The following is a 23,590-nucleotide window of genomic DNA, read 5'->3' on the forward strand; positions in this document are numbered from 1 at the left end:
TTGTACAAGCAACTTACAGAAACTGAACAGTAGCTAATGAGTTTAGATCAAAAATAGTCATTGTGCTGAACAGACACACATCTAGACACATCAGTGAGGGGAGCTATCAGCTTGCTAGAGAGGTGGAAGCATTGGATGTTTCAGCTATCTTACTCCTAGACTGAGCTGCTCCTACTCCTTATTGGATTTACAGCCATTCAGGAAGTGTGGCCCTGCTACTGCACCTCCCTCAGGAGGTCTTAAGACTTCATATTTCATCACTACAGAAGGGTCCCACCAGCCAAGAGAGGCATGTTGTTCTTCAGATAGTCCAGCAGCTCCTCCATGTACTCCTGGATCACGGCCAGCTTCGTCTGGTTCAAGATGCTACTAGACAAGTCCTGAAAGGAGCTCGCTGCTGCAAAAGCAGCATGAAGCTCCTCTAGGATACTAAGAGATTGTTTCATCTTATTCTAAAGGCTTGAAGAAAGGTCTCGGATTGCAGATACTATTTTACAGCAGGTAATCTGCAGCTGATGTGTGATACTGCATGCCTTGAGTAGGGCCATAGGCTCCATCTCCTGTAGTAAGGCAGAAAGGAGAAGATCAAGGAGCAAGTTACTTCAACAAATCAAGCAGAAGAGTCAATCAGATCTCTCTGCTTCCCTCTCCATTTGGATACCTCTGCCTTTGGAGAGCTTGCATCTCCACTCTTTGGGGCACTTCCTATTCCAGTCCACATCTGGCATAGTTTCTCTTGCCCTTCCTGAAGCTCTTGATTAAATCCTTACTTAAAACACTTCAATTTACAGTAGGGAAAAAAAAATCAGTATGCCTCAAGACAGAAGCCTGCTGGTCATTAACACAGCTGTGACTGTCAGAGTGAGGTGGAGACCAAGCCATTCATTTGCCCCCTTCCCACCCTCCAACAGGGAGGCAAGGCACTACCTACCAGTTCAATGATGCAGTGAAGCTGTGCAAGGGCCTCCCACATGCCCTGCCGGGCCCACTTCATTTTATCAGTTGAGTGCAGGTAGGCAAACTGGCAGAGTTCAGAGAGAGACACCAACTTTGTGCCAACATAGGCACAAAGTACCTATGCTTTTCCTGCTGGTGCTCCACAGACATTATGTCAGCACCCTCCCCAGAGGCTGCCAGTTTGGCTGAGGAGAAAGACAATGCCAGTAAGTGTTTGAGTAAAGAATATGGTCAATGAAAAACTAAACAAGTTTCAGGAGATCTTGAACTAGGTAGCCTCCAACATAATACTTCCTATTAGTTCTTAAACCCATTTCAAGGATTAAATAACAAAGTTAGGAACACCTTCTTGATGAACCTTATTAGAAATGCAGGCACAGGCACTACTTTCTGATCTCGTTCCTCATCTTCAATAGGCAGGCTGCTGTCATCTCCTGTTTCCTCCAGCACAGCTTCTGCTGTCCTCACAGCCATCTGACACTCTGGAGTCTTTAACTGTTGGCACATTGCTGTTCACCGCTGATCTGGCAGCCTCCATGTCACTCTGAAGAGCTTCCTTGGTTACATCTATCACTTCCATCACTTTGCTGCTCGCAGCATCCTTTGCATCAGTCACTTTGGATGACATCAACTCTTTTGTGTCAGAGAGAACCTTTGGAAATAGGCTAGTGTCAGATAACTGCAGTGCGACACAGCCCACTGCCTCATCTTACTCTGGTTCTGCTAAGAGAACTTGCTTCATGCACTCAAACTTGTATCACAAAAGAATTTGTAGTATTTCTATACATCCTTGTAAAGACAACTCCCTCTCTCTCCATCCAAGAGAATCATAGCCCATAGACCCATAGAAAACCCATAGACTTGGGTTTTCTAATATTTCATCCTCCAAATCCTGTTTTTCCGAGCATGCTGCCTTCCAGGGACCCAGGGTAAGAATTCCCACTCAGGCAGATACAAGCTGTGCAACAAATCCATCTTATGTCAAAATGCATTGTTTCCCCCTGCTGCTTGGTCATGAACTAAGTCTGTTCACTTTGAGAATACCAAGCACCCACTTGCACTAGCAATACTCCCAGCTGCAGCTTGTTTAGTTCTTGGCCAGACAGGTGCCTAGCTCTGTTTCTGCCCTAGCCTCCATATTGCAGGGGTCTGGAACCACAGAGGAAACAGGAAGGAGCCCTCTCTGGACCTGGAATTAACCCAGGTTTGTCACATAAGCTGTTTTGTCAGACTCTTGTCATTAGAATCAGCCCCTCTCTCTCCCCATGAGGTTTAAAAAAATAAATAATAATAAAAATAATAAAAACCTCTTCCCACATGCTGAATGTCTTTTTGGAAAGAGAGCCAAAGAGAACAGGACCATTAATAGTGACATCCCTCCAAGTGGAGGTTTTTCTTACAGCCTTCACCATCGTTAAAGCTATAAGCCTGGCAAGATCAGTTTTAGCATAGTCGACACCCACATCAACTCCTGTTCCTGCAGGAAGAGAGGGTCCGGTGTAGTCAGAACTGGCCGCACACAGCTAGTTGTGGCTTCAGTCATGCTCCTCACTCCTTGCTCTGCTGCCTCACACACAGATTTGATTTAGGGGTGGCTCTCCTTGGTGTAGGCAAACTGTAGAAACCATACCACATGCAGACCTGACCAAGGTCAGGTTAGCCACCACAGTTACAGTGCCCTGTGTGGGGTAAAGACGGGAGGGGAAGAATAAAAAAAGCCATGAGGCTTCCAAGCCCGAGAGTGCTTTCTATGCAGCCCTGTACTAAAGCTTTGCCTTCTGCCTGTTCAAGTAACCTGGCCTTGTTGAAGGAGGACAAGCCATAGCTTGTATATTCACTTAATCTGCAACTCACTGAAGAAACAAGCTATGAAACACTGTTGATATGTATGTCTGGTCCATACCGGGAAGGTTTTTCCTAGTACAAAGGTATCCAAAGGACAGATAAGCATTGACAGCCTCATTACTACTACAATCTTATCCAACTCTACTTCATTTGGCATAGTATTTATCAATTCCAGCAAAGGCTTTAGCAAACCATGATCATGCTCCTGTGCCAGGTGCTCTAGGTGACCCTGCGTGTGCAGGAGGGTTGGACTAGATGATCTCTAGAGGTCCCTTCCAACCTTAATGATTCTATGATTCTATGTGGGTGTTAAGATGGCAGACTCCACACAAGTCAGCAAGACACACCTGCAGCTCATTATGGCCAAGTTAATGAGGCTTTGGAGAACCTGAGCCATGAGATCTATTCCATGGTAAAATTGCCCAGGCTCTTAGAGCTAGAGAGGCATCAGTTCTAACAACAACAAAACAAAAGCTGGTTTTGCTGCTTCTTCCCCCCCACCACCCCGCCCCAGGGTCTTCAGGCCTGCACTTCTGGCTGCTCCACCACTCACTTCCAGAGAAGCCGCAGAATCCAGGCTGAGCAGAGGAGATTTCTCCTTCAGGCAGGTTTAGTTCCCCCTAGCCACTTCCTCACTCCTGCACTCAGAACTGTTGTGCCAGTTACAACTCACAAGGCATAGCTACCTGCAGCTCCCCTTCCTTCAGCTCTAGGAGACTCTTAACAGCTTCCTCCTCAGCAGGCAGAGGACATTGCAGCTGAAATAGGGTCACAAGTGCTATAGTATAGGCAGCAAGAGAGGCAGAGCAGCTTGGGGAATATTTCCCTCTGATCTTGCTAGGAAAAGAAGCTCCCTTGGTAGCTGCTAATTGAAGACTTCCAAACTGGACTTTTCCCTTACTAAAGGGGCTTCTCCAGTGGTGATCTGGGCCACTTGCAGACCCACCTAAGTTCTGTGTGGTCCCCAATGCAGGAAAAATGGAAATGGAAAAAAAAAATTGAAAAATTTTTTCAATTGAGTAGACTTCCTTATGAGCTCTTTACTGAGTAGTCCAGTCCCTCAGTGCTGGGAGTCCAAAGCCTGTTCTCAGACAGCTCACAATATAAAATTCCTGATTGGGTCAGACCAGAGCAATGTGAGATGTTATCTAGGGAGAGCATTCCCATGCCTGGCCGCCTATCATAATCCATTCCTTTCCATTCTCTAGCACCTCTGATCCCTGTAGTAGAAAAATTAGGTTGTTGCCACTTAACTCCCAACATTTATGGACCTGTCATTCATGACTATCTAATCTTCTACCACGATGATACTGTCTGCCTGTAACATGCACTGGCAGTAAACTCCAGGAATTTGCAGTCTGCTGTGTACTTTTCTGCTATCTATTCTAATAGCTGCAACTGGTGGTTCATGGGCTTAATCACCTGCAGATAGCCTTTGGTTAGCTTTTCACTGGCAGCTGAAACAGCACCTGAAGATCTCCTCCTGTCTTACTAGAGGTAGCCTTGAATGCTGGACTACTGTACTCTAGTGACAAGTCTGTTGAAAGCTGCTTTCCATGACAATGGGTACAGCCCTAGTTTTGCCTAGCTGGGGAGGATGAGTCAGTTCCTTGTGTAGCTGAGAAGCACCTTGTGGTGCTTGCCCTTCACAAGTGATACCAGTGGGACGTCTACCTGCAGTTCTGCTCCACGTCACCTACATCATCATCATGGTAGCTGAGTCTGATGAGGGACCAGTGAAACAGGTTTAGTAATGAAGACATAGATTGATTGGGGAAGAGGAGATAACCAACTCCAATGGATTGTGACTTCTTACAGGATCTCTTGTTCCTTCTTAGAATATATCTGAGCCAGGAGTCAAATTGCTATTGTCCAGCCCTCCCTGTGTCCCTGGCTCTTCTGAAGAGACTCACTCATCTGTCAGAAACATGCATGGTGCAACAGAAGTGAAGACCTTGGCCATGTTTGCTGTGGAGCAGATGGTTCTGATCAGGCTTGAAACTGAGAGTGAGTAGTCTGTGGCCTCAGAAACTTCTCACGCGTGAGCTAGTAAATTAAGACTTACAGTCTGGTGATGACTAATACAGTCAAGAAATCAAGTACTAAGTATCTCTTCACCTGTTGATGTGGGGAGACATGCTGGTAGGATGTCAAAAATCTAGATCTATTAACATACTCACTTTCAAATGCATTTTATTTCTGGTTTCCTTGTTGTTTTAACAGTGAAGGAAAAATATTTACCTGGGACAAAAAGCCAGGACAGGCTTTTTGGGACAGGACAAGCTGCCAAACCTGCAAAAAACAGATGAAAAGGTAACAGTTTATGGTGAAGCCAGGTGAACTTACTTGTCTTGCCGGTTCTGGGCTGAGAGAAGAGCAAGGTTCCTTTCCTTCTTCCACCAGGTGTCTTGTGAGCCATTCATAACTGGCTTCAATATTGATGCTTTCTGAACCATTTCCCAGCAAACAACATGACTGTACAAAATGCTGTTCTACAAAAGTAGGTACATTCTGTCCTCTGACCTCTCTCTAGGTTCTCTCTGGTACCAAAGAGCTGGTATCACCCAGCATGACTTATGCTGAAGATGTCATCCAGCATGAGTGATGCTGAAGATACTGCAAATGGAGTGGCAGAGTTGGAAGCAGCCAGGGAGGTTGTTCAGAGAGTCCTGGAGACTGCTAGATCCATGATGATCAGGCAGGGCATAGCAATAGATTGCAGGCCAGGCAAGGTTGCTGGCAGAAGTGTACAAGCTGTGCCAGATTAGTCAGATCACTATTTTCCCATCACAGATGAGGAACTAGGTCAGAAAACACTTGGATGAGGCAGATCTACAAACAAGATCTTCCTAGGTTTTTCTGCACTTTAGAGGGGTAGCATGAGTGTGTGTGGTATGTAGTTCTTTTTTTTCCAACGGAACTTGTGGTCTCGGTGGAGAGGACTAAACCGGCTACTGTCCAGCAGCAGTTAGACCATCAAGGCTATTTCATACAACTGAGTTGCTTGCCCACTCATCTGAATCAAAAAGCTTGCCAGTGCTTCCTAGCCCAAGTGAGGCAAATCAAGATGGTCATGCAAGAGGCTTTCTCACAGTTGCATGAGTTCATTGAGCTGGTAGGAACCATCTCCTATCTCCAAGTACTTTGTCTTGAGGTTACTTGCTGTAAAGCAGTCTTCTTTACTCTCTGTGATCACTGACAGGATCTTTGTCTTACAAACTGGCTGGGGTAATCACAAGTCTTGCTGCTATAGTAGTTCATTTTTGTCTTCACTTTCCTGTCATACTCCAGATTGATTGTGTCAAGCAGGGTATTGATCAGAACCTTCAAAATGGGCAGGAAAAGCTGCACCAGATGTGGATGATGTGGAACAAGAGCAGCCAAAAGGAAGTGAGGACACAGCTTCCTTGGATCTGAAGGTAGTGGTCTGTTGGAAACACTGGCTCACTAGGGACATTTCTAAGTAGGAATGGGTGTTTTGGGAGACATTTCTAAAGCTTCCTTTCCTCCTCTGCAGCAGCTGAAGGCCCAGATTTTGGCCGTGTCATATGATATCACAGCAACCATAGCACATTCTCCATACTCTACTGGCCAACATCTAAGGCTTCCCATCCAGCATCCAGGACAAAATGCAACAAGTACAACAGGAATTACAAAAGACTCACAACTCTTTCTCAGCTGCTGCTTCTTTCCAAGACCTGACCAGGAACATTCTCACTCAGAAACACTATTTAATGAATACAGCCCAGGAGTACATGGATGAACTGCTGGAGTGTGTGGAACACAATATACCTCTTGCCTGGTTGGTAGGACCTTTCACACCATCTAGAGCCTCTGTAGAATCACAAGACAGTGCAAAAGAGAAAGAAGATGAGGAGAATAAGTCCCATAACATCCAGTCTTGTGGGAGCCAACTTGTCTAGCTAGTATTGATGTAGAAGTTTCCCCTAAAGCGTTACTCCTGCTGTTGATAGTAAACTATCCCTCCCCATGCAGTGCCTAAAACTGATCAATGACTTCTAATTCAGCGGCATTCAGAATTCAAGAACAATTTTGTTACAACAGGCATTCTTGTATGTAAAAAGTAAGCAAGCCTAGTGATCCCAGGACACCTCTAAATTAAGATAAAATGTATATGATGCAGAAAGCATTCTGAAATAAAATCATGTGTCATCACTTGAGCTCGGCTACCCAACATAGGTCTTCTCATGCATATGTTGGGGTGTAACCTTCATTCCCCCTGTGTTCCACAGGAACATAGAAGGCATGGTAAAGAGTAGTAATCACTGGGTGCTACAACTTGTGTTCCCATGAGAGCCCCTGCTGTAGTCACAGTCTGTCTGCATTGCGGTATTGCAACCTATCTTCCCTACCCAACAAAGTTAACATAGTTCCAAAGTTTATGCATCCCATTTATGCTGCTTTTTCCTTGTACTTTTTTCCTAGGAACATCCAGTAAGATCTATTTGCAGTCTACCTAAAAAGGTTTACCTAGGTCTGGACTCCTGACTGCATTGATTGCATGGGTGAAAAATCTTGTGTGTTTCCTAGGCAAAATGACATTAATGTTATTGCTTCTACTTCCTATACTGACTATGCAGCTAGATTTCTTCCTAAATCCTTTAGCTGTCAAAAAACAAAACTGTTAACAAAGAGATGGATGTATCATCCTGGCTAAGCACCTGTGTACCTGTACAAAACCTTTCAAAAACATACTGATTTCCAAGAAATTGTTATTCCCTCCTGCGCCCTCTTTTTACTGTTTATTTTTCATGGTTCTTTTTGAAAGTGAAATGTTTTGCTAAGTCCCCTCAGAAGAAATAATAATAAAAAAACTCACTTAGAGGTAGAAAATAGCAAGCAATTTTGTGTTGTGGCTGTGCTGCTGTTAGTACCAGTGGGCACATCCTAGTGGTTTCTATCACAGGAGGAACAGAAACTCCCTATCCAGAAATTACTGTTCAGATCCTTTGTAGTATCAGTTTAGCCTTTCTATTTTAGAAGGATGTAATAAGTGACTCCTGCTGTGGAGTTTAGCATAATTGCTATACAGTCAGGTTGCAAAACTGGTGCAGTTATGGTGATAATTACCACTGTTGCTTTGGCTGAACCTGCAGAGCACCTGTACTTATACAGAAGATAAAAATGGACAAAAAAAAAAAAGAAGACTCTTGAAAAAAAGAAACAGGAGAGTTTCCTTTGCCTGGGTTTTTCTCCTCCAATAAAGAGGTGTCCCTGCAATCTGTTAAATCAAATTATTTTGACTTACTGGATAACTTTTTTTCCCCATCTTTTTTAGCAGCAGAGAATGAGAGGGAAAGTAAAGTGGCCCAGAAAGAGGGAGTCAGAATTGGCATTGGCTATACCTTGTCCATGTAGGCTGGTCACCTAAAACAAGGTGATGCAGAGATTAGGGAAGCTGTGGGTGGTGAGCTGAAGAGGAGAATCTGTTGCGTAGACCACTGATAGTCAATGAAAAAAAAATGTGGCAGCCCCTCAGGGCTTCCTATCTCCTTTATCTCAGGTGTGCTGAGCATATTGCAGGTGCTCAGTAATTCCTGCAGCAACAATCTGGAAGTAGCTAATGGAATGACAGAGAGCTGAGCCTTGCTTGGGCAAGCTGCATGACCACAAGCTTTAACTTTGCCACTGCCATTTCAGCTCATTTAACACAGGATGGTTGAACTCATCTCAGCCACACTGGACAGAAAAAAAGGAAAATACACTGCATTAAAACAGCTGAGCTAGAAATGAGCATTATTGTAACAGAGCTGGATGAGTCTGTCCCTGGCGAAACTCTCTCCTGCAGTTTGGCTCATTCCTGTAAATGGTTCTGCTCCCCAGGAGAGAGGCCATGGTAGATAAGGAGGGTTCTGTGAAGTACCCAGTGTGCCGGCCCTCGGGTGTGTGTGCTGCCAGAGGTGGTCTGGATATGGGCTATGGAAGTATGGCAAACCCTTCTGTTGGAAGGGAGGTGGGAAAGAAGCCACCACAGGGATGGGCCATTGTGAAGCGCACGAAGTGAGTGTAAGTTTCATGTCATAAGTCATGGAAAGTAACTGATCCAACAGGCCTGACTATCTGCTCCTGCATAGGTGCTGCTGGAGAAAACAGTGGATCAACTAGCACCGTCAACCTAACAGGGTTACAGCCAGCCATTTATTTTATCTTCCTATTGCCTGATGAGCACCTGCACCAATTGCCAATGAATCCCTGATCATTTGTTCATTACTGCATTGATATTTGAAGACCACAGAGCTATTGGGAAAGACAATGGCTCCTACCAAGTTAAAGGAGAGCCTATGGATGCTGTATCCATGACAACAGCTCCTTCCACTTACAAACATTCAACACCAATTAAAATGAGTCTTCCCAGTGCTAATAACAGGACTAGACATGCCAGCTCTTTAAGCTGGACATGGTGCCTGCAGGACACTACCCTTACTTCTGCAAGCTGCTGGTGGGAGGAGCTTTTTCCGTGACTGTTCAGCTCTTTGTCCCCATCTTTAAAATGCAGATCATAATTTTGACCTTTTCCTACAAAATGCTTTGCAATCTGCTAATGAGAAGTGCCATATAAAATATAGGGATTCGCAATCTGCTAATGAGAAGTGCCATATAAAATATAGGGATTCGTGACTGTTAACTCCAGATTTACCATTCAAAAGGCAGCTCATGCTCAAAGCAAGCCACAGTCCCTGTAACTAGTTCCTCAAAGTAGATCTGGTGAACAACAGTTTTCAAGTCCTGGCCTTCACCAGGAGTAAGAGGCACATTCAGCCTCTAATACAGTGATGTATATATGTAGATGTTCTATTCAGAGCACATGAGCTCTGCTGCCCATCAAAGCTTGCTCCTTCTGCTGAACTTAGGTGATCTGAGATAGTGGCCACACAAAACAGATGTCTTATTTGTGAGAAAGTACAAACAGTTAACCTCCCTTTAGCAGGACAAGAACTTCTTGGCAGGCTGCATTACAGTGCAATTTTAGGATGAAGCAGAGCTGATGTTGGATCACCCATACAAAAAGATCCAACAGCAATCTTTGCTCAGGGATTGCCATGTGGCTAACTGCACTTGGTTTCTATGTGGGAGATATCTGGGGAGGCGGGGGGAGGCGTGCACTCTACATGTGAGTGGAGGAATTGTTCTTCAGCCATGTAAAATCTAAATGCTCTTCTGCTCCCACTGCTCTAACCCTATCCAGGTGTCTCAGATTCAAGTGATCAACATGTAGCTTACACCCAATATTTGAAGAGACCAATCACTAAATGTCAGCAAGACCCTGTAAACTATTCATAAATTTCATCTGAACTCCCATATAAATATACTGGAACTCAAAGTATGTACAGAGCACAAAAGAATAGACTCTAGCAGCAGATTTTTAAATCAGTGCTCTAGGCTATCTCCTTAGCAGCTTGTTTTATAAGTGTCTTTCCCAGCTACAGAAGAAATAATAATAACAATGATTGTGTCAGATACAAAATAATTTTGCAGTCTTTTTTTCTCTGCAAGCTCTCCAGTTTCAATAAATTACACACTCTTTAGTTCCAGCCAATAATTTGTTTGCCTTTGCAAGTCATGCATTTGCTCAGTTGTCTTCCCATTAGTATAGCTCCCTGCTCTCTGGGATCACAGAAAGTGTTAGAGTTCAGCATGGAAACACGTAATAAAGGAATCAGAGATGGGTTTTTTTCTCTCTCTTGGTTTTGTTTTTGGGGTTATTTGTTTGTTTGTTTGTTTTTCTGAAAGATATGCATACAGTTTGGAATCACTTCCCTTACTCAAAGTGGAAGTTTGATTTAAGCAGGGTTAGGAGACTGAGAAAGGAAAGAAACTTACGTCTCTTACTAAGAAGAGACAGACCCACCCATTTGGAGCCATAAAAAAAATCGAAGATCTGCAATGCTGCATTTCAGGTGACCTGTCCAGTGCTGGCACTGGTCTCTTGCAAACACATGGACTGCATTAATTTTCATCTTTCAATAAACGCAGAGCCCATGCTTTGGCATGGCCCTCCTTGGTCTCACATACCTGTAGGCTTCACTGGTCTGCAAAGTGGAACAGAATGACCAAGACAGGTGGTGGACATCCAAGATAACCCAGGTTTCTTTGTTTGATTTTTAAAGATGGAATAGAGAAATATAATAGAGAAATATAGAGAAAGTGACAAACATGTTTTACACTCTTCCTTAGAAATTGTTGGTTGATGTATATATACATGAACATGGAATGTATATATACACGAACATGGGAAAGTCATTGAATCACCCTGGGCAGTTCTGGCTTTGACTCCATCTCTGCTCTGTCAGTGATCAGGTTTGGAGCTGTTGCTGGCCTCTGCTGTCCATGGAGTTTGTGACAAGCAGGGTTTTTTTTTTTTTTAGTAGATATATAGTTTCCTGGATTAAAGGATAATTGTGCCCATTCAGAGAAAACCTAAATTTCTCAAGTTCAGGGGCACCACAGGACACCTGCTGTGACATAAATCTTGTGCTTGCTCACCTCTCTCTGAATTGGTAAATCTACAAAGAGTTCTAAAAGTGGGGTTTGCAGGGGTTCATAAGAATAGATTTATTTTAGAATATTTCCACTTATTACAATTAATCACTAGAACCCAAGGAAAAAGAATGCAGCTTATAAAAACATCAAGCCCGGAGTGTAACTGAGGGAACCTGACAAATGAGACAGCAAGACAGGGAGATGCGTTAGAATAACCCATTTGCATGCCAAATCTGGTTTAAAAAAAAAGAGAGAGAAGTGAGCATTATCCTTCCAAACAACAGATCATAATTGTGGCCCGCATCTGAAACCACACAATAGGTCCTTAGAACACTTTTGAAAGACATGGTACCATATTTTTCAAACTCTGTCTCAGCATGATACTCAGGTAAGTTTCTCTCTACTGTGAAAAATAAATGTGCCTCTTTAAAGAGCTAAATTCCACCAGAGAAAATACAAACCCCTTCAAGTGAGGTAAATTTTTTAGGGATCTGGTGGAAGGGAGGGATGACCTGTATCCCACCTGATACTCTTTCTTCTCTTGACCAGATCAAGATGTCAGAATCTGAGAGAGACTTACAACATGCACTATGGTTGCTTGTGTTCTGGAGGAAGCATATCTCTGACTTTTCAATTATTGGTAGGCCCTGTACAACTTACTGCGAAAAAGAGCTCAGTGGGAATGGACTCCGGTCCATGACAAGGCTTTATAGCTGTTGGTATTTGAAGTGACTGCCTCTCAAGCCCTGGGGCCCATTCACCCAACAGATCCCGTTCAAATTGAAGGGAGGTTTGCCAAGACTGGCCTGTCAATCCATTTGTGGCAAAAGGGTCCAGAGGGTCCTATGCAGCCCATTTGTTTTTATTGTCGCAGCTTTAAAGATGCTGAAAAAAGATACACAACTTGGGAGAAAGATCTATTTGTAGTTAGTCTTGCTCTGAAGGAAGCCGAACGGACTATTCCGCAACAACCTATATGTGGGGGTCAGCCTAATGTCAGTAACAAAGAATGTCTCCTGTGCAGATGCGGGGGCTGAGCAGGAGAGGCAGGGAGCTTCAGCCATGCAGCTAGGTCATGATCAAGCTCATTGGGACGGCCTCGTGTGTGATTGCTGCGTGATCATCTGTTTTATTGGGTTGCTGGGCTTTGCATGCTGCCCATGCAGGGTGGGGGCTGCCCCATCTTGGGAAGCCATATAAGTTGCATTTAACTAAGCTAAATAAACCTTTTTGGAGGACTGTGGACACAGAGGACTGTGTACTTCATACGCTGCAAATGGCACCCCATGTTGGGGCATAAAGATTGAGGAGGCTCACAAAGCCCAAACCCAGCAGCATAGCCCACCTGAACCAGGAACGGGGCAGGAAGAACTCTGGTGTGCACCCATCACCTAATTAGAGGTGAGTGGCTTGGGAACTATGAGGGGCGGGATGTCTCAACAGCAGAAGGGCAGGCAGGACGAGCTGCAGCGCATTGTGCATGAACAGAACCGGCAGGTTTCCAGGAAGGATTTAGTCACTCTAGTAGAGTGGATTCTGGAGAAGGTACCTACTTTCCGGAAGGAAGGCACATTCCAGCGAGAGGTGTGGGAAGATAATCGGAAAGTGCCTTAAGGGAGCGATGGCGGATGGTGATACAGCTGCGGTAAAACATGTGACCACCTGGCGGCAGATCATGCTCACCTTCAAAACGGCCTGGGATCTTGAGGGGGACAAAAGCCATCAGCCACATGCGGCAGCACCATCAGCACCACCGTATGGGGGGAGGCGGCTGATCGATCGCCCTGTGCTACCATCCATTTGACCGAGGCCCTGTGGAACCGGAGAAGGAACCAGATTTGTACCCACCAGACCCAGATAATGGGGTTACAAAAGGAGACCTAGGGTCAGATCGCTGGGAAATGTTTAAGAGAGAGGCAGTTCAGCAGGGGGACTTAGAAATGGTAACGGCTATGCTGGTCATGTATGCTTTGGCAATAGCCCTTGTGGCGCATTTGACCGCGAAAAACCAAATCCCACTTCAAAGGGGAGGGGCAGGGAAGTGTTTTTGATGTGGAAAGAACGGCCATCTCAAAAAAACTGGCACAAAGGGCCGGGAGGCAGAGGCAAACCAGCTCCAGAGCTGCTCCGGAGCTGCCACTGTTGCCGCCGCCATGGGCAAGAAGCAGAAGAACAAGAGTGAGGACAGTGCAAAAGATGATAGTGATATTGATGCCCTTGCTGCTGAGATAGAAGGTGCAGGAGCTGCAAAGGAGGAAGATACTCAGAAATCTAAAGGTGAAAAGAAATAAGAAAAGAAAAACAGGATTTTGATGAAGATGTTTTTGATGAAGATAGAAAATCCAAAAAAATCAGAAAGCAAAACAAGAAATGCCTTCTGGCAATGATGATGATGGTCATGAGATGCTGCTTAAGAAAAGTAGAGGGAAAACTCAGAAGTCAAATAAAAAGCAGGACCTGTCAGAAGATGATGAGACTAATATCAAAAAAGTAAAGAGCGAGTCAGGGCAGTGCCTTCAGGAGAGAGTGGTGATGAATCAGATGAGGTCTCCCAACCTAGAAAAGGGCAAAGAAAACCCAAAAAGGGTGCCATCACCTGGAAAACGTCACAGTGGCAAACTGAGGTTCAAGCCGAAGTACCAGGCTCCACACAGGTGGTGGAGTTGGTAGTGGCAACCATGGCTTTTCAAAAATTCATAATTGTAAATATTAATGTTGTAACGGATTCCTTATATGTTGAAGGTGTGGAAGCTTGGAGGGAGTTTACACTTTAAGAAACTGCCAATCCTTTGCTGATGGCCTAATTGTGAAATTTATGGACTTTGTTAAATTGCCAAGCCAATCCCTGCTTTATTCGGGATGTGTGTAGGCATTGGTTGAGATATTTTGTGGTCATGGGTCTTCCAAAAATGATAAAAACAGACAGTAGGCTTGTGTATGTTGTTAGGTGAATCCAGGACTTCCTTAAACAATGGGGTGTTCAACATATCTTTGGTATTCCTCATTCTCCTACTGAGCAGGCAATTACTGAGCGCGTGCACCAGACCCTAAAAAACATGTTAATTCAACAGAAAGGGGGAGCTCAGGGAGATGGCCCCCAAGAAAGATTGGATAAAGCTTTATATGTACTTAATTTTTAAAATCGTAATATAGCAGGTGAGAGATGAGTTACTCAACACTTTCACCAACAGTCAGAAAATTTACAGTCAAGACCCCAAATTACCATAACAGATCTAGTTACAGGGAAGTGGGAAGGTCCAAAAGACATAGCGACTTGGGAAGGGGTTACACTTGTGTTTTGACAGACAGGAAATCAAAAACCCTGGCTTTCCTCAGCAGCTGTGGAGCCTTTATCCCAAACTGGGTCACACAGCCGAGAAATGTATGGGTAACCTTAGCCATGTCAACACCAGACAATCCCTTTCAAACATGTTTAACAGGAGTATTTTCTTGGTTAAGACAGATTGGGCTTTGGACAACGCAAATGGTAAAGCTTTTGGTTATTGGGTTAACTGTATTTTTGCTTGTTGTTAATTTGTCTATCTGTTATCGTGCGTACAACGGTTAGTTAATTGATCAATAAACTAAATAAGGAAGGAGGAGATGTGAGGGTCAGCCTAGGTCAGTAACAAAGAATGTCTTGGCAGATGGGGGGCTTAGCAGGAGAGGCGGGGTGCTGCGGCTACATGGCCAGGTCATGATCAAGAAGCTCCTTGGGACAGCCTCGCACGTGATCAGCGCATGGTCATCTGGTTGGTTGGGTTGCTGGGCTTTGTGCACTGCCCTGGCAGGGTGGGGGCTGCTGCGGGGTGGGAAGCTGTATAAGTTGCATTTAAATATTTAGTTTCACCACACTAAGGACCATGTACTTTGTATACTATATCTATAGTGCTCAGAGGCCCATTTAAAGTGATTAAAGCAGTTTTAGCAGGAACCACATTCCTGGATGGAGTGGCTCAGACAGCCTCCGTGTGAAAATGGTACACACAAATAGAACACTAATGTGAAATTTATCCTGTATCTAATGGAACCACAAAAGTGTTAAATATACAAGATGGGGTAGGCTTGGATAAAGAAACACCTGGGTGTATAGGAGATGGAAATTTCTATGATCTGTAGAGTCATAACAATCTCCTGTGAGAAGCAGAATCCAGACCTTGAGAAAGAAGGTGTTTGCCTTCCTGGGCTGAGCAATAAGGAGCACGGAGGCAGCTGCTCAGCCCGGTTCACAGGCAGCCCCCTCCAAAACCCAGTTGAAGCCGGCGCTCGGCCGGGCTCATAGACAGCTTAACTGCAGACGTCCTCCAAACTAGCTTTGGAGGCCAAACACCTGGAAATGAGGAAGAAGAGGAGGAAGGCAGGACCCTCACATTGAGGGCTGGGACCCCCGAGTGGCACACGTGCCTGCGCACCAGGGGGGAGAGTTGCCCAACTAAAGGCAGAGTTTGTCCGCCCCCAGGGCTGCCTCCTGGGTCGGACTGACCCTACGTGCCAGGATGCACCGGGCATAGAGAGGATAGTGAGGAGAGAGGGGGGAAGGAGAAACCCCAACTCTGAGGCCTGCGCTGTCTCGGCGGGAGCCGGTCAGCAACATTCCCTGATCTGCCAGCTCAAGAGGATGTTTGGATCCAGTATCCCACCGGCAGGTATTGTCTCGTGAGTAGTCATCCATACTTTGCTTCTTTTATGTGCTTTCGCCTGAATAAATGCTTGATTAGTCACCTCGTTCTGGTGTGATTATTGCTGAATTCCGAGCCCATCCGGAACACCGGGTTATTATCTGTAATACAAGTAGCTCCTTTGTTTTCTGGACAATTGCAGAATGTCTGGTTTATGGATGTGTTGTCGAAGCAAGAGGGAAAAATTTGGAAACACCAAGCTGTGGCACTTCGGATAGATACCAAGGAACAGATCATTACTGAAGGGAAAGGTAGTGCACAAGTAGGAGAACTAATTGCTGTGTGGAGCGTTTTCCAACATGAGGCTCAATCTGCTTGTTCTGTCTATATGCTGAAATTGTAATGTACGTATTAATTAATGTACATATTTTCTCAGTAAGTTTTGCACAGTTGTAAATGGTCAAGTGATAATGAATGCCATGGAATAATTATTTGAGCTCTGTCTCTCACTTTGTATGTTCTAATTACCGACATGAACAAATCCCAATGAATTATTGAAAATCACAGAATAAATAATATTAAAATTAATTTGTCAGCCGTAAGTACACGAGAAGCCAAGTTCAAATAGATATTTAACTCAACTGACGTGTTGCATTCTAGTAGTACTTACCCAATGAATAGAATCAGTAGAGGAAGCATTCTGATGGGCCAAGTTGAATAGTAACCTCATTTCTATTAGGTTTTGTTTGTGGCTCCCTGTGTTGAAATTCACCAATTAAAACTATAAAGATGCTTTTCATTCATTATTTCTTCTCAGTATTAGAGGAAACTACAGGAGATTAGATTGCTTCAAAGCATTTAAAACCAACATAAGTCATGAACATCATAAGCAGTATTTCACACTCTCAGAGCCTCGTGCAGCTGAGAATTTCACAGTCACTTGTAGGTTAATTAGTTAAACTATACTATTTTCCTGTGGGGCTACATCCCACTTTTACACAGTACATGAAAGGATGGGGATGTTCTGGGCCTCTGAATATAGTTGTTGCACAATATGAACTGTTCTTGCAGCTGTGACCAGGGGTTAGACACAAGTGAAAAAAAAAATGGATAATGATTAATGTATCTGGTTGTTTGCATGCTCAATTGCTTATTTCTCATATGCATGCAGAGTGATTGTGTGCATCTTACTAAAAAAAGAAAATATATACTCTACTGATTTCTGAAAGGATCTGCTGTGTTCTTTTGAAAAACTGCCGTGGAGAAGAACTTTCCTAAGAAGAAACAGTTGCAAACATTTAGTAAAAGTGGGAACTGAGCACCCCCATCATGAGACACGGAGTATTTACTGAATGGATGGATGCAACCACTCCTCTCCATCGCAGTGGGCACTCTCCAGCAAGAGTATGAAGCTAACCTATTAGCCTGGAGAAGAGAAGGCTGAGAGGGGATCTAATCAGTGTCTGTAAGTACCTCAAAGGAGGGAGTGAAGAGAATGGTGCTGGTCTCTTTTCAGTGGTGGCCACCGACAGAACTAGAGGTAATGGCCACAAACTGAAGCACCAAAAGTTCCACATGAGCTTAAGGAAAAAAATTTTAACAGTGAGGTTGACAGAGCACTGGAACAGGCTGCCCAGAGAGGTTGCGGAATCTCCTTCTCTGGAGATATTCAAAATCCACTTGGATGAAGTCCTCTCCTACATACTCTAAGGTGACCCTGCACATGCAGGGGGCTTGGACTAGATGATTTCTATAGGTCATTTCCAACCTTTATGATTCTAACAGCAGTGGAGGACAGATTATTAATCAACATTCTCTTAGTGGTAGGGAGGTGACACTTCTACAAAGCACTCACAGATAAGAGACTCTGGAAGCAGCAAACATCATTACTTCTAGCCATTACTACTTTTCTACAGGCACTGCCTTGTGGGACCAGGTATGTTTCTTGAGCACTTCTCTGTGCCTTTCTCTGATACCTAGCAGAGATGCTGGAAGACGGAAGTTTACGAATCTTCATCAGGAGAAACACCACATCAGCTGATCCCTAGTCTTCATCTTCTTGAGCCATCCACCTGCTAACCTCCCTTTGTGGTGTTCATTTCCAGCATTTGCAGGAGACAAAACAACTAACAATAGAGCAATTCAACCGTCTGCTGGTTCATCTGAGGTGATCAAAAAATATCCCACCAAGTTCCAATAATAAACTGAGATTGATTGTAAGATGCTTTTCTATTTTTAATGAAATAATAGCAGACAGTTTTCCAAATTGGAATAAAGCAAGAAAGCAAAAATTTGAAACTGTTGCTATCATACACCTGGAAATAACATAATGCTTCTAGACCAGACGGACAGAGAGGTCGCTTCTGAGCAAGCGCAGAAGAAGTCTCCTGGGTTTCTCTTCCTTTGGTCAGCTTCTGTATGAAAGTTTTCTTTGATTCTTTTTGCAGTGGAGCCAAATGCAGTACTGTCTTCCTGCCTCCCCTGGTATCACTGGATAGTCCTCCTGTATTCCTACTGCTGGAATATTTTGAACAAGAGACTGCTAAAAAGCAGCAGAGTCCCAAGCACATCAGGTACCAGCCTTTTGACCAGAAAGGAGGGGGAGAAAAAAAAGGACCAAGACTCTTTTGTGTCCCCTCTGCTCATTCACCTGCTTGAAAAGATGATGGAGTTAAGAGAAAAAAGAGTGGAAGATCTACCCCCAGTAAAGCCATTTAGGGGCGCCCCCATCTCTGTGGGCCATCACTCAGAGAGTCTCATCAACACTAGGAGCCAAAGAGGTGGTTGGTCTCATTCCTTATATCATCTCTGTGGAAGTGACCCTGGAGGATGCCACACTGCATGCAGACCCCCCTGGCCTTTGGGGCACAGACGTTGCCTCCCTCACTGTGTTCTGGGCCAGGCTGCTTGAGCCGCTTGGTCAGCGGAGAGACTGAAGGAGACTCAGCATCCATCCCTCAGTAAATAGCCTGCTAGAAAGACCTGAAAATAACAATTTTGGTGTCTGATGACACCCAGCTGCCTTTCCAAGTCTTTTTGCACAGTTTATTTCATGATCAGAACTACTTCCTCATCTTTGCAACTTCTAGATTGATGGAACAAGGAGACTGAAGAGTGGGAGACCAGAAAAGGATAGATGATAGTCTCAAGCTGCCAATTTTATTAAAAATGCTGCAAATGCTGCTACATGGACTGATAATCTCCCTCCAGGGCCTGGGTGATGCAATCTCTGCTGTCCTTGGACTTCAGTACACCAGGTGCCTTGGAGGACTTTACCCTCCAAGAGTGCCCACCAGACTTAACCCTCCAAGAGTGCTGCAGGCACAACCTGGCTGAGAGAGATGTTTCATTGGCAAAGCACAGCAGCATCCCTAACCCATGGTTAGGGATGTTTCTGGTATAACATAGCCTATGGGCCCCTCTGACATTGTAGAGAAAATCAAAACCTTGGGACTCAGGTAGAGGAGCAGGAGAACGTGGCTTTGCCCTCAACATGGACTCCAGGGCTGCAGCTCTGAGGGCACTTGAACTATGTGGGACAAGATCTTCATTGCTATAGCCTCCAATTTCAATGAAAACTTTGCCACTGGTTTCAATAAAGCGGATTCAGCCCTTAAACCGTCTCTAATATGCCTGTTTCTTGTAGTTAGATGCATAATGAACAAATATAAATCACAAGAAATTTATCTGATGATGGCAAGGAGTGAAAGAGATGAATAATTTATTTGATGGATATTACTCATCCATCCACAGAGCCAGCCAAGTAATGAAAATATTTATTCACCAACCACTTTGTTGACAGTCAAAAAGTTTGTAGAATAAATTATTCATAAATATGATTTGACTGCCTAAAATCCCAAAAATAGATAGTTGACCTTGGAGGGAGTGGGGAGAGGGAGTGGGGGAAGAAGGATTATTACTGTGCGTACTGAGCTTACCAGCACTGGGCTATGAAGGGTCAGACCTTTGCTTATCATACAGCCCTAGAACTGAACATTTTCATGCTACGTGACCATGCCTGGAAGCCAAATCTATACCCCAAGTCCCAAATACCAAGACTCTGCAGCTCTGCACTCCTCTGCAGGAAAAAAACCTGCCAAGTGTCCAGTATTACTCTCCTCTCTGTGTACACCATCACATCCTGCCATTTCAGTGGGGCTCTCAGCTCATCCACTCCAAAATGGGTCAGCAAAACATGGCATCAATATTGCTTTCTGCTGAATGCAAAAAAATCTCTCTCTTCCCGCCATCTCTGATGTTTCCCAAAGAGCATAGGAGCATCCATTCCTCAGTAAATAGCCTGCTAGAAAGACCTGAAAATAACAATTTTGGTGTCTGATGACACCCAGCTGCCTTTCCAAGTCTTTTTGCACAGTTTATTTCATGATCAGAACTACTTCCTCGTCTTTGCAACTTCTAGATTGATGGAACAAGGCAAGTGAATCTATATTCCTTCTAAATAACAGAAAAACTATTCAAGCAAGGTTATAGCTGCCACAGATGAAAATATGATATTTATGTCTCTCTCAGTTCCAGTCACTTCTTTATGGACTCCAACTCCTCCAAAGAAGCTTACAAATCTACATGAAGTCTCAAAGCGTGGGATTTTGCATTTGAATCCACTATTTAGCTATAAGATATTTAAAATAACATGAAGATGGACTGCTCCCTGTTGGCCATCCATACACTGAGGCACAGAAATGCACATTATTTCAGCATGACTACAAAATAAATTGCCATCTGCTTCTAAGTAGCAGAACAGGAAAAAATACTCCGGCCAGACCCGTGGAGCTCAAAACCATGATTGCTTCTCTGAAATAGATGCAAAATTCCCCTCTAGTGACTAAAACTGAGCTAATACTCAGGCCAAGTTGGTGATGATATTTTCACTGCATCAGAGGAATCACAGTGAGAATAACTGCAGCATAAAAAATTTGCAAGATAGTCTCTCTTCACAGCTTATAGAGTTAGCACAGAGGACACAGAAACAAGGATTCAAGTAGAAGTCCAAGCAGGCTGAACAGATGGCTACCATTTCTTTGCGGTGCAGATCTACATTTTTGGTCAGAAAAGGACAGAGGAAGGCAGAGCAGTCAGTGATAGACCCAGGACTGGAACTAATCTTACAGACCTCTTCCCCAGCAAAGGGTCTACCAGCTGACATCTTCTCATGAAAGGTTTCAGCAGTCCACAACAGCAACCACAAGATCAGCAGTGTTTTTATGCAGAAACTGACAGACAGTTGGGAACTCTTAACAACAGTAGACCCCAAGCTGAGCGCCACAGTTACGGCCACCAGCTCAGCATGGTAGCTAAGCTTGGTTTATGAGCACAAGGGTTCTTCTCCACAAGCAGCAACCATCTGGAACATACCAGGAGCCTAATCTTCATCACCTTCCCAGTTCAAGAACAGTCTCTCTCTCTTCTTGTCATCCCCCTTCTTAGGGTCACATATGGGGCTCTAGCCCCACTTGTAAATAAGCTTTTAAACAAAATCTTTTTTATCTTAAATAAAATCTGAAATCCCTGAAAACAGAAATTTTGCTGAAGAACTGAGGCCTTCAGAGATAGCAGAAAGGCCCCACCAGAATCGCTCCCTGGCACACTTTCTTCCCCCTCCCTTGCTACCTGCACCTATTTAACTTTCACAGGCGTCTACCAGGAGAATTAAAAAGAATTTAGGTCACCTGAACTTGTGAACAAATTTCCTTTAAGGAAATGGTGAAATCTCCACTCTCATACAAATTCCTCCAGATTAATTTATTACTGTTTTTTTGTCCTACTACTTACAGGCATTTCCACCTCTCTTACAATTGAAATGAGTTCCTCTTCATTCTCATTTTTATCTGCAAGTTGAAACTCTCTCCAGTAATTGTGATTTCCCCTTTCCCCACTTTGCTGGGGCAGGACAAACATACCCTTTGTCCAGCCTGGGTGCATGTGAGGCCAGGGCACCAGACCAAGATACCACTAAGATGCCTCTTCCCGGTTACAAGCCCAGGCTGACCCCGCTGCTGGAGCAAGAGGGAAGCTTTGCATAGCCTGGAGCAAGGGGCACAGCCTCTCTCCCGACCCATGCAACTGCCCAGGAAGGGAGGAAAAAATGAGCCGAGGAAAGGGTAAGGCTACAACGTAGTATTATCTGGCCTTTGATGATTTTATTGATAAAATTAGAAGATTCTGTGGTCACTGGGACATACAAAGCTAGGGCCAGCATTTCAGACACCCCACGTAGGGGACTCTCAACCTGAGAGTGGTTGGACTGAAGAGGCGGGTACATACCTGCTTCTCATATGAGGATGACGGAAGATACAAGCAGACTGGTTACTGGTGGAGGAGAGAAGGGGAACTGGTGTGTTAAACAGCATATCTGACCCAGAAAAGAGTCCTCCTTGACTCATCCAGCAGTTTTTCAATGGGCAGTGGGATAAGAGCATTTACTGAGGTAGGCAGACAGCAGGTCAGCCTGACCTGGTCTCACCTGCCAAGTGCAAAGAGTTAATATTGACCTTGTTTGCGTTCCAGCTGACAAAGTGAGGATGGTGGTGCTTTCCCACTAAAAAAAAACCTGACAGACCAGATAAGTCTGGACAAGCCAAATGTCTTCACATCCTCCGGCTGAAGTGAAAAAAGGTTGGTGCCTCCCAGCACCTGCCAACTGACATTCCCAACTCAGACATTTTGGAGATTTTTTTAAAGTTATCCTGTTCCACTCTGGTACAAAAATGGAGGTCTCCAGAAAGATGCAGCCCCAACTAGCTGAGATTTCTGAGCACCCTCTTAGAGCTCAAATTCATGGCCTTGTGACGGCAGGAATTCAATCTGGAGCCCTTATGCCCTAGCACACTAGTGACAGTGACTCTGGCGGGTGACAGCCCAATTCTCACATCAAAAGTCCCATCCCAAGCCTGAGAAACCTTCCTTTTTTTCCGATGAAAATCAACAATATTCATAAAAACAAAAAAACCAATTTCAATAAATCAGTGTTGAACATAAGCTAACCCTCTCCTGACCATGGCTGCCAGTGGTGTCACTGTCTCCCACATGCTCAGGGACAGGCCCAGACACCTAAAGTCATAGTGTGTCTTTAGGATAACTTTGGGATCATAAGGAGATCAGAGATCCCATCCTTCCCTCTGCTACAAAACTCAATAGTCTTCAGCACTTGGTCCCAGCCCTAAGTACTTCCTCAAAGCAGGAGTGATGACTGAACATTTACCCTATAATGTCTAAAATAGGATCAGTAAGAAGGTTCCTGTTGTTGTCCATCCTAGCAAGGGATGCTGAGGAAAGGATCAAGTATTCACGTACAGGGGTTTGCATTGCAGCTGACGGAGAGTGCTAACACCACCCATAAACCATGCGCCAGGTGGTTTGGGGCAATGCTCTCAGCACATGACTTTTCTGTGCTGTGCACTGAGGACTGTTTGCACATGCAGGAAGCAAAACAAGAGAGCAGGTATGAGGTGGAGTCACTAAAACCATCCCATGGACTAGGGTAGTGCTCACAGGTGCGCTCAGTCCCAGTCAGCTCTCTGCGTTCAGACACGTTCCTCTGGTGGAGACATAGCTCCACCTAGTGCGCTGCAGCTGAGGAGAGCAAGCACCGGGATTTTATCCTCTCCAAGTTTCTGAAATCTCCTGGAATCCTGGAATTATCAAAGACT

At 44.4% G+C, this 23,590-nt stretch overlaps 1 pseudogene; it reads right to left on the reverse strand.

Annotated features, from left to right (window-relative positions):
* Nucleotides 1-247: 247 nt before the first annotated feature.
* Nucleotides 248-23,590, reverse strand: part of LOC148593870 (perilipin-3-like) — a 30,812-nt pseudogene continuing 7,469 nt past the window's right edge.

The sequence above is a fragment of the Tinamus guttatus genome, unplaced genomic scaffold (assembly GCF_059628265.1).
Source record: "Tinamus guttatus ecotype Peru unplaced genomic scaffold, ASM5962826v1 Tinamus_guttatus_pri_ptg000326l, whole genome shotgun sequence".
Lineage (NCBI taxonomy): Eukaryota > Metazoa > Chordata > Aves > Tinamiformes > Tinamidae > Tinamus > Tinamus guttatus.